At 46.3% G+C, this 12,570-nt stretch overlaps 1 pseudogene; it reads right to left on the bottom strand.

Annotated features, from left to right (window-relative positions):
- Window positions 1-1,385: 1,385 nt before the first annotated feature.
- The window catches only part of LOC139551691 (uncharacterized protein C2orf42-like), a 36,169-nt pseudogene continuing 24,984 nt past the window's right edge, over window positions 1,386-12,570 (bottom strand).

Below are 12,570 nucleotides of genomic sequence, written 5' to 3' on the forward strand. Positions count from 1 at the left end.
ATTCGGAATGTATTCAGACCTGTAACGTCTCTCGTCGGAAGGCATGGACCAAAACGCAGCGTGGTAAGTGTTCATGATTCTTTATTACTCAAAAAACACTCGAACAAAATAACAAAGTGAAAAAACGAAACAGTTCTGTCAGGTGCAGACACTAAACAGAAAATAACTACCCACAAAACACAGGTGGGAAAAAGGCTGTCTAAGTATGATTCCCAATCAGAGACAACGATAGACAGCTGCCTCTGATTGGGAACTACACTCGGCCAAAAACAAAGACATAGAAAACATAGAATGCCCACCTCAAATCACAAGTGACAAGACCACTTCACTTTTTCCACATTTTACGTTACAGCCTTATTCAAAAATTATTAAATTGTTTTTTCCCTCATCAATCTACACACAATACCACATAATGATGAAACAAAAATAGGTTTTAGACATTTTTCGCAAATGTATAAAATAAAAAAACCTGAAATAACACATTTACATAACTATTCAAACCTTTACTCTGTACTTTGTAGAAGCACGTTTGGCAGCGATTACAGACTCGGGTCTTCTTGGGTATGACGCTACAAGCTTGGCACACCTGTATTTGGGTAGTTTTTCCCATTTTTCTCTGCAGGTCGTCTCAAGTTCAGGTTGGATGGGGAGCATCGCTAAACAGTTATTTTCAGGTCTCTTCAAAGATGTTCAATCGGGTTCAAGTCTGGGCACTGGCTGGGCCACTCAAGGACATTCAGAGACTTGTCCCGAAGCCACTCCTGAATTGTCTTGACTGTGTACTTAGAGTCGTTGTCCTGTTGGAAGGTGAACCTTTGCCCCATCTGAGGTCCTGAGCAGTCTGGCGCAGGTATTCATTAAGGATCTCTCTGCACTTTGCTCCATTCATCTTTCCCTCGATCCTGACTAGCCCTCCAATACCTGCGCTGAAAAACATCCCCACAGCATGATGCTGCCACTACCATGCTTCACCGTAGGGATGGTGCCAGGTTTCCTCCATATGTGACGCTTGGCATTCAAAACAAAGAGTTCAATCTTGGTTTCATCAGACCAGAGAATCTTGTTTCTAAGGTGCCTTTTGGCAAACTCCAAGCGGGCTGTCATGTGCCTTTTACTGAGGAGTGGCTTCCTTCTTGTTACGTCCATCGTTAGATGAAGACCAAGGTGCAGCGTCGTAAGCGTACATCTTTCTTTATTTTGATGAACACCAAAATAATTTACGAACGTAACGTTCTGCAGGCTACACAGTAACTGTACAAAAACAAGATCCCACAAACTCAGGTGGAAAACAGGCTGCCTAAGTATGATCCCCAATCAGAGACCCCCCAAAGGTGCGGTCTCCGGCCGCAAAACCTGACTCTGTAGGGGAGGGTCCGGGTGGGCATCTAGCCTCGGTGGCGGCTCCGGTGCGGGACGTAGACTCCGCTCGCGGATCCGCCGTCTTCAGTGGCGACTCTGGTGCGGGGATAGTCACCGGAGGCTCCGGACCCTGGATCGTCGCCGGAGGAACCGGACCATGGATCGTCGCCGGAGGAACCGGACAAGTGGATCGTCGCCGGAAGAACCGGACCGTGGATCGTCGCCGGAGGAACCGGACCGTGGATCGTCGCCGGAGGAACCGGACCAGGCACCATCGCCGTAGCTCCGGATTGGGGACCGTCGCCGGAGGCTCCGGACTGGGGACCTACGCCGGAGGCTCCGGACTGGGAACAGTCGCCGGAGGCTCCGGACTGGGAACCCCTGCCGGATGATCTAGACTGCAGACCATCGCTGTAGACTCTGGACTGCAGACCGTCGCTGGAGACTCCGGACCGCGGATCATCACTGGAGGCTTCGTGCCATGGATCATCACTGCAGGCTTCGTGCCATGGATCATCACTGCAGGCTCCGGGCCATGGATCATCATTGGAGGCTTCGGGCCATGGATCATCACTGGAGGCTTCGGGCCATGGATCGTCACTGGAGGCCGGGTGCGTAGAGCTGGCACAGGACGCACCGGGCTGGAGAGACGCACTGGAGGCCTGGTGCGTGGAGCTGGCACAGGATATACTGGACCGTGGAGGCGCACTGGAGGTCTGGAGCGTAGAGCTGGCACAACCCGTCCTGGCTGAATGCTCACTTTAGCCCGGCAAGTGCGGGGCGCTGACACAGGACGCACTGGGCTGTGCAGGCGCACTGGAGATACCCTGCGTAGAGCTGGCGCAGGATATACTGGGCCGTGGAGGCGTACTGGAGACCAGGAGCGCTGAGCCGGCACAATCCGTCCTGGCTGAATGCCCACCCTAGCACAGCAAATGCGGGGAGCTGGCACAGAGCACACCGGGCTGTGGATGTTTACCGTAGACACAGTACGTGTAACCGCAAAGCATGGTGCCTGAAGGGTCACACTCTCCTCAAAGCGACTCTTGCTCCAGACTCCAACCCCTCCAAACTCTTTCGTCCCTCTACACTGCCAACCACTCCTCGCTCAAACGGTCCAAGAATTCCCACAAACTCAGGTGGAAAACAGGCTGCATAAGTATGATCCCCAATCAGAGACAACGATAGACAGCTGCCTCTGATTGGGAACCATACCAGGCCAACAAAGAAATAGAACACATAGATTGCCCACCCTAGTCACACCCTGACCTAACCAAAATAAAGAATACAAAGGATCTCTAAGGTCAGGGCGTGACACTTCTGGCCACTCTACCATAAAGGCCTGATTGGTGGAGTGCTGCAGAGATGGTTTTCCTTCTGGAAGGTTCTCCCATCTCCACAGACTAACTCTGGAGCTCTGTCAGAGTGGTCATCGGGTTCTTGGTCACCTCCCTGACTTAGGCCCTTCTCCACTGATTGCTCAGTTTGGCCGGGCTGCCAGCTCTAGGAAGAGTCTTACTGGTTCCAAACTTCTTTCATTTAAGAATGATGGAGGCCACTATGTTCTTGCAGACCTTCAATGCTGGATAAATGTTTTTGGTCCCCTTCCCAGATCTGTGCCTCGGCACAATCCTGTCTCGGCGCTCTACGGACAATTCCTTCGACCTCATGACTTGGTTTTTGCTCTAACATGCACTATCAACTGTGGGACCTTTATATAGACAGCTGTCTGTCTTTCCAAATCATGTCCAATTAATGACATTTACCACAGGTGGACTCCAATCAATCAAGTTGAAGAAACATCTCAAGGATGATCAATGGAAACAAGATGCACATGAGCTCAATTTCAAGTCTCATAGCAAACGGTCTGAATACTTTTGTAAATAAGGTATTTCTGTTTTTTATTTTGAATACATTTGCAAACCTATTTTCACTTTGTCATTATGTAGTGTTGTGTGTAGATTGATGAGGACATGTTTTTATTTCATCCATTTTAGAATAAGGATCTAATGTAAGAAAATGTGGAAAAAGTCAAGGGGTCTGAATACCTTCCGGATGCACTATACTTCCATACAATTTTTATAACCGGTCCCGGTTACCTTCATATGAGTCCACTGACACTTGTGGGTGTCATAGAGAAACATGGAGATGACCATAGTGTTTTTGAGAGTCCCCCCCTTTCCATAGAGTGGTCATAATAGTTTCTAGGTCCAATCGTTCGTAATAGTTCCTAGGTCAAACCGTTCACACGTTTTTGTGAGAAGACCGATTTTCGGGATGTCTCACGGTCTCACTAACATCCCTTTAGCTCTGCCACCTTTCACCTCTGATGTGTAAGTGTGCAGATGCAGTGGATTGAGACACATCCAGTGGCGGTCGGCACAGTTAAAATGTATTTATTTTTTTATGATCATGGCCTTACTTCTATTGCAGCATATTCCATTCACCCAGCTCAATGTAGCATTGATAGGTTTAGGCTACTACATGATACACACATTTTCCCTATACCCATCATGAGGTTGCTACAACCTAGCCTATGAATAAAAGTTTACAACGTAGATGCACAAGTCGAGAGAATTTTGAGTAATCAAGGTGACATACAGTGACACATTCGATACTGCCTTGCACACCGTTTCTATTGAACAAATTCATGTATGTTTATCCCCGTTTCATTCCGTTTGCTTCCATTTAAAAAAGTTTTTCAACAGAATTGGCGGAATGAAGACAACCTTGATCACACTAAAGCACAGTCCACTTTCATAGCAGCCATATAAAAACAGCGTGATCACTTTGCTTGTTGTATATATAAAATTCCTTCTCGCAGCTATCTACGCGCTCTCCTCCACTCACCTTTTCCCTTCGCTTGTGGACTTCAGTGCACAACACATCAGCTGTCTGTCCTAGCCAAACCTTCATATCATGACTGCTAACAGCTAACGTTACACACAGCTTACATCGTTGTCACCTCATAGTCAACATAGCTACTAGAACTAATGCATTAGTAAACCCGCTACAATCATGCAGTACAGTGTACAGTCAGAAAGCAGTGTAGCTGTTACACCCGGTGGCAATAAATTAATGAAACGAAAAGCTTACCTTGACTTGGAAAAGTTCCAGTGTTGGATAACCATAGCCAGCTAGCTAACATAGCATCCCTCTGTTTGAGCCAGGTGTTGGAGTAGGTTAAACTAGCTAGCTGCATTCAGCTAGCTAAGTGAAAGTGAAACTTTAAAAAAAACACAACCAAATATAGCTACTTCTCTCTCTCTCTTGCTTCTCCTTAATTTTGGAAGAAATGTATTTGTTCAAAACTGTTCAACTATTGTCTTTCTCTCTCTTTAAGTCAAATACTCACCACATTTTATGCACTGCAGTGCTAGCTAGCTGTAACTTATGCTTTCAGTACTAGATTAATTATCTGATCCATTGATTGGGTGGACAACATGTCAGTTCATGCTGCAAGAGCTCTGATAGGTTGGAGGACGTCCTCCGGAAGTTGTCATAATTACTGTGTAAATCTATGGAAGGGGGTGAGAACCATGAACCTCCTAGGTTTTGTATTGAAGGCAATGTACCAAGTGGAGTACAGAAGCTAGCTGTCCACCGGCTACACCATGGTGCTACCCTACAGACTGCTGCTGAGGCTACCGTAGACCTTCATTGTAAAACAGTGTCTTTTAATCAGATATGCCAGCGGAGATCCATGAAATGTGCAAGAAGGGAACAGTGAAGACAGAGATGTCTAAATTACAAGTTAATTCATAGGCTGGGTTATTAATCCACCAATCGTATGCTCGCCTACTACAGTTAATTTAGGCAACCACCACCTGTGCTATGCAAGCCAGACGCACGTTTTGTGCCAATGATATGAAGTTGAACAGTGCCAAATGCGTTAGTTTCATTAAATGTGCCTCTCTGTGTCTCTGAAGATGCTGATTGGTAATTGGAAACAACATAAATATTTTCTATGACAACGCTATGGAACATGGGGTCACGCAAATTTGGTGCAATATAGCATTTTAAGAACAACAATAAACAATACCGTTACGACACGCTTCAGTCATTCCCTTGTGAGAAGCCAGTGTCAATGCAAGTTCATGTTGTTCAAAGTGGCTAGAGAGGACTCGGTAAAATTCCCCAAAATTATGTCATGTCTTTAGAAGCTTCTGATAGGCTAATTGACATAATTTGAGTCAATTTGAGGTGTACCTGTGGATGTATTTTAAGGCCTACCTTCAAACTCAGTGCCTCTTTGCTTGACATCATGGGAAAATCAAAAGAAATCAGCCAAGAAATCAGCCAAAATCAAAAGAAATCAGCCAAATTGTAGACCTCCACATCTTTGGGAGCAATTTCCAAATGCCTGAAGGTACCACGTTCATCTGTACAAACAATAGTACGCAAGTATAAACACCATGGCACCACACAGCCGTCATACCGCTCAGGAAGGAGACGCGTTCTGTCTCCTAGAGATGAATGTACTTTGGTGTGCAACAAGTGCAAATCAATCCCAGAACAACAGCAAAGGACCTTGTGAAGATGCTAGAGGAAACTGGTACAAAAGTATCTATATCCACAGTAAAACGAGTCCTATATCGACATAACCTGAAATGCCACTCAGAAAGGAAGAAGCCACTGCTCCAAAACCGCCATAAAAAAGACAGACTACGGTTTGCAACTGCACATGGGGACAAAGATTGTACTTTTTGAAGAAATGTCCTCTGGTCTGATGAAACTGTTTGGCCATAATGACCATCGTTATGTTTGGAGGAAAAAGGGGGAGGCTTGTAAGCCGAAGAACACAATCCCAACCGTGAAGCACGGGGGTGGCAGCATCATGTTGTGGGGGTGCTTTGCTGCAGGAGGGACTGGTGCACTTCACAAAATAGATGGCATCATGAGGGGGGGAAATTATTTGGATATACATTGGGGCAAAAAAGTATTTAGTCAGCCACCAATTGTGCAAGTTCTCACACTTAAAAAGATGAGAGGCCTGTAATTTTCATCATAGGTACACTTCAACTCTGACAGACAAAATGAGAAAACAAAATCCAGAAAATCACATTGTAGGATTTTTTATGAATTTATTTGCAAATTATCGTGGAAAATAGGTATTTGGTCACCTACAAACAAGCAAGATTTCTGGCTCTCACAGACCTGTAACTTCTTCTTTAAGAGGCTCCTCTGTCCTCCACTCGTTACCTGTATTAATGGCACCTGTTTGAACTTGTTATCAGTATAAAAGACACCTGTCCACAACCTCAAACAGTCACACTCCAAACTCCACTATGGCCAAGACCAAAGAGCTGTCAAAGGACACCAGAAACAAAATTGTAGACCTGCACCAGGCTGGGAAGACTGAATCTGCAATAGGTAAGCAGCTTGGTTTGAAGAAATCAACTGTGGGAGCAATTATTAGGAAATGGAAGACATACAAGACCACTGATAATCTCCCTCGATCTGGGAGAGGGAGGCCTACAAACCTGACTCAGTTACACCAGCTCTGTCAGGAGGAATGGCCCAAAATTCACCCCAATTCGCTACCAAATACTAATTGAGTGTATGTAAACTTCTGACCCACTGGGAATGTGATGAAATAAAGAAAAGTTGAAGTAAATCATCTCTCTACTATTATTCTGACATTTCACATTCTTAAAATAAAGTGGTGATCCTAACTGACCTAAGACAGGGGATTTTTTTATTAGGATTAAATGTCAGGAATTGTGAAAAACTGAGTTTAAATGTATTTGGCTAAGATGTATGTAAACTTCCGACTTCAACGGTATATGTTTCTTGCTCTCTCTGTGTTTCTCTCTCTGTGTTTCTCTCTTTGTTTCTCTCTCTCTGTGTGTTTCTCGCTCTCTCTGTGTTTCTCTCTCTCTGTTTCTCTATCTCTCTGTGTGTTTCTTTCTCTCTGTGTTTATCTCTATCTTACTCTATGCATTTCTTTCATCCTGTCCCTTTTCCACACCCTCTCATACCGCTTCTTAACTCTCTCTCTCCTCTCTATCACTCCTCCTCATCCCCTGCTTGAGAGGGATGTGTCAGCTGACAGATCAGAGTTGTCGTGGGCGACAGGACCTGGCATCTCCTTCCCTCCACCTGATCTCCTCTGTGTGTGCTTGCGTGTTTTTGTGTGTACATGTGTGTGTGTGCGTGTGTACGTGTGTCAGGGAGCTGTCGCTCGTCACTCTTCCTCTGACAGGTGATGGACAGCAAGGGGGAGTAGTGCTGTGACAGGATGACAGAGGAGACATCTATCTCTCTTTCTCTCCCTCCCCCTCGTTCTCTCCTTTCCTGTCCTCCCCCTCCCAGCTCTCCTCACTTTTTTTAATACCTACTTGTCTACTCTTTATATCCTTCTCTCTGGCTACGCTGTATTAATGATCGGGTTCAGTTAATGTTTTAAATAGTGCCGTATCAGGGAGAAAAATATGCATTATCTTTAATGATGCACATTATGAAAATTCATTAATCTGAGAGACTCTTCTGAATTTTCTATTCCCTGAAAATTGTGTTTCTTCCTTTTGTAAAAATGCACTTTCTTTCTCTTTCTCACCTCTTTACCCTCTCTGTCTCATCCCCCTTTACCCTCTCTGTCTCATCCCCCTTCACCCTCTCTGTCTCATCCCCCTTCACCCTCTCTGTCTCATCCCCCTTTACCCTCTGTCTCATCCCCCTTTACCCTCTCTGTCTCATCCCCCTTTACCCTCTCTGTCTCATCCCCCTTTACCCTCTCTGTCTCATCCCCCTTTACCCTCTCTGTCTCATCCCCCTTTACCCTCTCTGTCTCATCCCCCTTTACCCTCTCTGTCTCATCCCCCTTTACCCTCTCTGTCTCATCCCCCTTTACCCTCTCTGTCTCATCCCCCTTTACCCTCTCTGTCTCATCCCCCTTTACCCTCTCTGTCTCATCCCCCTTTACCCTCTCTGTCTCATCTCCCTTTACCCTCTCTGTCTCATCCCCCTTTACCTTTCTGTCTGTCGGCTGTTCAAATACTAGCCTGTCTATTGATCCTGCAAGTCTGGAGGCTGAGAGAGGCTCTATAGGGAAATATTGACTCGGGTCCACTGATGCAGCAGAATATGAATGGTCCTCATTTCAGCTTGTCAAATACACCTGTGCTCTGCACCTCGCTGTGCCAAACACACACATACACATACACACATGCCAGCTGCATTCTGATGCCTGATAATTGAGCTTCTGGCAGCCCTCCTGTCTGTCTGGTGTCATGTTGGGATTTGTTGTACTGCACTCCACCGTGCCACAGGGGTCATGTCACATTGTGAGCCCCCGCGCCCAGCTGTGACCCGACTGGCTGGTGCAATGCCAGGCTGCCCATGCTGGGGGTGATGTATTCATGTGTAGTGTCTGAGAGTCTGTGTGTGTCCCCTGTGCTGTAATTCCCCTTGGTAAATAGGATCCGCTGGAACAAAAGCCTGTAGAGTTTAAAACCCTTGTTTTAAAACTAGTTAGCCAGCTAGTATATAGTAACTGTGGCCACCTACACTAGTGAGTGCAGCGAGGGTGCAATCTACGGTTAGTTTGCTCAATACACCCAATCTAATTCCATTCATAGCCCAGAGCCTGTGAAAGAGTGTAATGGTGGCGCGGAGAGAAAGGATTAGCTATTGCTAACGAGGTTAGAAAAACATTAGAGTCTGGGAGGCATGGCTGGGCTGCCTAACGACTCCCTGGCTATTTTTAACAAATCGGATTTACACACTGGAGCTGGTGCTCAGCACGATTATACTCACTGTTAACCTCTCTTATAACCTGGTCTTCCTCTGTCAACTGGAGATGCTAAGGGGAAGGATGCTAATGACTAATAAGCCTAATATATCTGTTGCGCAATGGGTTAGTTCCTGTTAAGCTGGCTAATGTAGTGAAAGAGGGGAACAGCCAATGTGATGTTTGATGTAGAGCTCTGCTACCCGACCCGAGCCAGACTTGCCCCGACATTATACATCGGGTTAGGGCCGGATAGAGCCTCTTTATTCAACAATAACAAGGGTACGGGCATGGCTCGGGAATCACTAAATTGATCACTAACATTTTGAGCCATTTGCTGGTTCTCTGCTGTACAGTACAGTCGTATCTGACTGTATCTGAAGATCATAACATGGTGTCAGAAGTGCTTCAACCACGTCAAATATGAAGACAGGGGAGATTATGTCACAGGAAACAATAATGTTCCTTGAGTTTTGTCGGAGTTTAGAGTGACGAAAAGTAGCTAACACTCACTGCTCTCTCATGTCTCGTCATTGAGCAGAGCAGCCCAAGCGGAGCCATTGCTGTGGATACTCAGACTCAGAGCGCCATGAGCAGGGTGCATGCAGAGCGAGCTGCCTGCGCGCAGGGATCAAGTGACAGACAGACAGCCAATGGAGCTAATGGATTTACGAACTGAGGAAGTTATTTCAAGTTTCAGGCAGGTCCGGGTTTTAAATTTGTCAATCGGGCCTCGGTAGGGTAGGGCCTGAATGTAGCGGACATAGATATAACTCGGGCTTAAAATTCATGTTCTCTCTAGTGAGAACCAGCAGCCCTCTGGTTGTTCTACCATAAAAGCCTGGGCCTCTTGGTAAAAGCAGTCAGTGATTCTCCTTTCAAAGATACAGGGATGGGAAAGAGATGACCTGGTCATTTAATTATAAGGGATATCAAGTTATTGATTGACTAATCGTTTGATTTAGGGGTAAATCTAAAAATGAATATCCAGCCACATCACTACAGTACATCCGGTGCAGAAAATGGGAAGATGAGGTGAGAGAAGGTGGGACAGAAAGAGTAAGAGGGAGGGAGACAGGGAGGAGGAGGGAACGTGCTGGTATTGATCATGTGCCAGGCGTGATGGATAGAGCAATAAGTGGCAGGAGCCAGTGGAGGAGAGAAGAGAGTGATTTCTGCTTTTCAAAGGTCTGATGAACGAGGGAGGCAGAGGGAGGCCAGTGTCCAGACCCTGCCACATGATAGAATGGTCTGTCAGGACGAGAGGAAAAAAGAGAGTGAGGAGAGAAAGGGGGGAGATGGGGGGGAGAGGAGGGAGATGGAGACAGAGGAAGGAGAGGCTGGAAGAGAAAAGAAGAAGAAAGATGAAGAGGGGACAGGCTGGAAAGAAGAGAGGAGATAAAGAGATGAAGGGACGTGATGGAGGGGAAAAAGGAGCTGAAGAGATGGTCGATGAATTGGAGAGCGAGAATGAGAAAGGGAGGAGAGAGAGAGAGAGAGAGAGAGAGAGAGAGAGAGAGAGAGAGAGAGAGAGAGAGAGAGAGAGAGAGAGAGAGAGAGAGAGAGAGAGAGAGAGAGAGAGAGAGAGAGAGAGAGAGAGAGAGAGAGAGAGAGAGAGAGAGAGATGGGGGCAGGGGCTGACAGTGCAGTCAGCTCATCTTTATTAATGGCCAAAGAGAGGGAGTTGTTAAAAAAAGAAAAAGATGAATGAAAGCATGAGTGTGAAGGGGGGGTGAAGGAGGGTGGGAGGGAGGGATGAGAGGAGAAGTGATGTATGCCCCTTCCGGCCTATCTGAAATCCAATAATAACAATGAAGAATGGCCCAGCAGACGGACGGAGGGAGAGAGGGAGAAAAGGAGGAAGTGGGAGGAAGGGTGTAGAGAGATCAGACTGGGTGTAGAGGACTGTGGCCAGAAGGGGGACACAATAAGAAACAATGTTATAAACCAGAAGAGAAGTGTATCTTTTCAAACTTTTCATTAGCTGTATTCCCACTTTAAATAGGCTATTCCAGGAGAGGAGGAAGTATAATATGTATGATATTAGTGTATTTACTGTGATAATGCAGAAATATAACATATATTACTTTCAGAGACCAATTATTATTTTTTTTTTTGCTATTTGAAGAACAATCTCAGAGAGAGTGGGTATAGTCACATGCACACACACACACCTCAGTGGGGTTGATGAGTAGTTAGGGCTGTGATCCCACGCAGCCACCATGCATCAGCTCCTGTGGGACAGGTGAGGTGACCTCTAGCAGCCCAGACAGAAGATATATACCATATATAACATATACCTTAACCAAGTCACTATCAGGCTCCTGTCTGTTCTCTCTCTCTCTCGTTCTCTCTCTCTCTCTCTAAGTGAACATTATATGACACCAGTCACACAGTAATCTCTCTCCTCTGTCTAGCGCCTCTATTTCACCATCAACAAAAAAGAGAGGCATAGAGGTGGCCAGATATGAGAGGTGGCCAGATGTAAAGAGAGAGTAAAGAGGAGGAGAGGAGGGGCAGACCCTTGACAAGCTCGTTAAAGAGAGTGAAGGAGGAATGATTCAAAGGGGAGAGAGGAGAGAGGAAAGGGGAGACCGTAGACAAGCTCGTTAAAGAGAGTGAAGGAGGAATGATTCAAAAGAGAGAGGGGGAGAGAGGGAGAGAGGAAGGGGCTGAAAGCCCAGACCAGCTCAGTCTTGGCTGGGCAAGACAGATAGAGGTGGCCAAACAAACGAAGGATGAGTAGAGAGAAAAAAAGAATGGATGAGCAGGAAGAGAGAGGAGGGCTTGAGCCCAGACAGGCTCATTAAGGAGAAGGTGACACAAGATGCATGAGTATGGCAGCATCAAACCCCTCACTCTACAGGAGCTTGTCTGCTGGAGGGAGATGTATGGGCGTGTGTGTGTGTGTGTGTGTGTGTGTGTGTGTGTGTGTGTGTGTGTGTGTGTGTGTGTGTGTGTGTGTGTGTGTGTGTGTGTGTGTGTGTGTGTGTGTGTGTGTGTGTGTGTGTGTGTGTGTGTGTGTGTGTGTGTGTGTGTATGGGGGGGGGTCAAGCTAACGGTTGATCACCTCTGCTCCAACACTTGTCCTTCATCCACACTGACAGAGGCAGGGGGAGAGAGAGAGAGAGAGAGAGAGAGAGGGGAGGAGGAAGGAGCGAGAGAGAGAGGTGCCGTGGCGACAAAGAAAGAAAGAAAGAAAGAAAGAAAGAAAGAAAGAAAAAGACAGAAAGAAAGATAGAAAGAAAGAAAGAAAGACTCCATAAAAGTTGCCTCAATAACAACAAAAAGCGAGAATAATAATGAGAGAGAGAGAGAGAGAGAGAGAGAGAGAGAGAGAGAGAGAGAGAGAGAGAGAGAGAGAGAGAGAGAGAGAGAGAGAGAGAGAGAGAGAGAGAGAGAGAGAGAGAGAGAGAGAGAGAGAGAGAGAGAGAGAGAGAGAGAGAGAGAGAGAGAGAGAGAGAGAGAGAAAAGAAGAG

Source organism: Salvelinus alpinus, chromosome 24 (genome assembly GCF_045679555.1).
Source record: "Salvelinus alpinus chromosome 24, SLU_Salpinus.1, whole genome shotgun sequence".
NCBI lineage: Eukaryota > Metazoa > Chordata > Actinopteri > Salmoniformes > Salmonidae > Salvelinus > Salvelinus alpinus.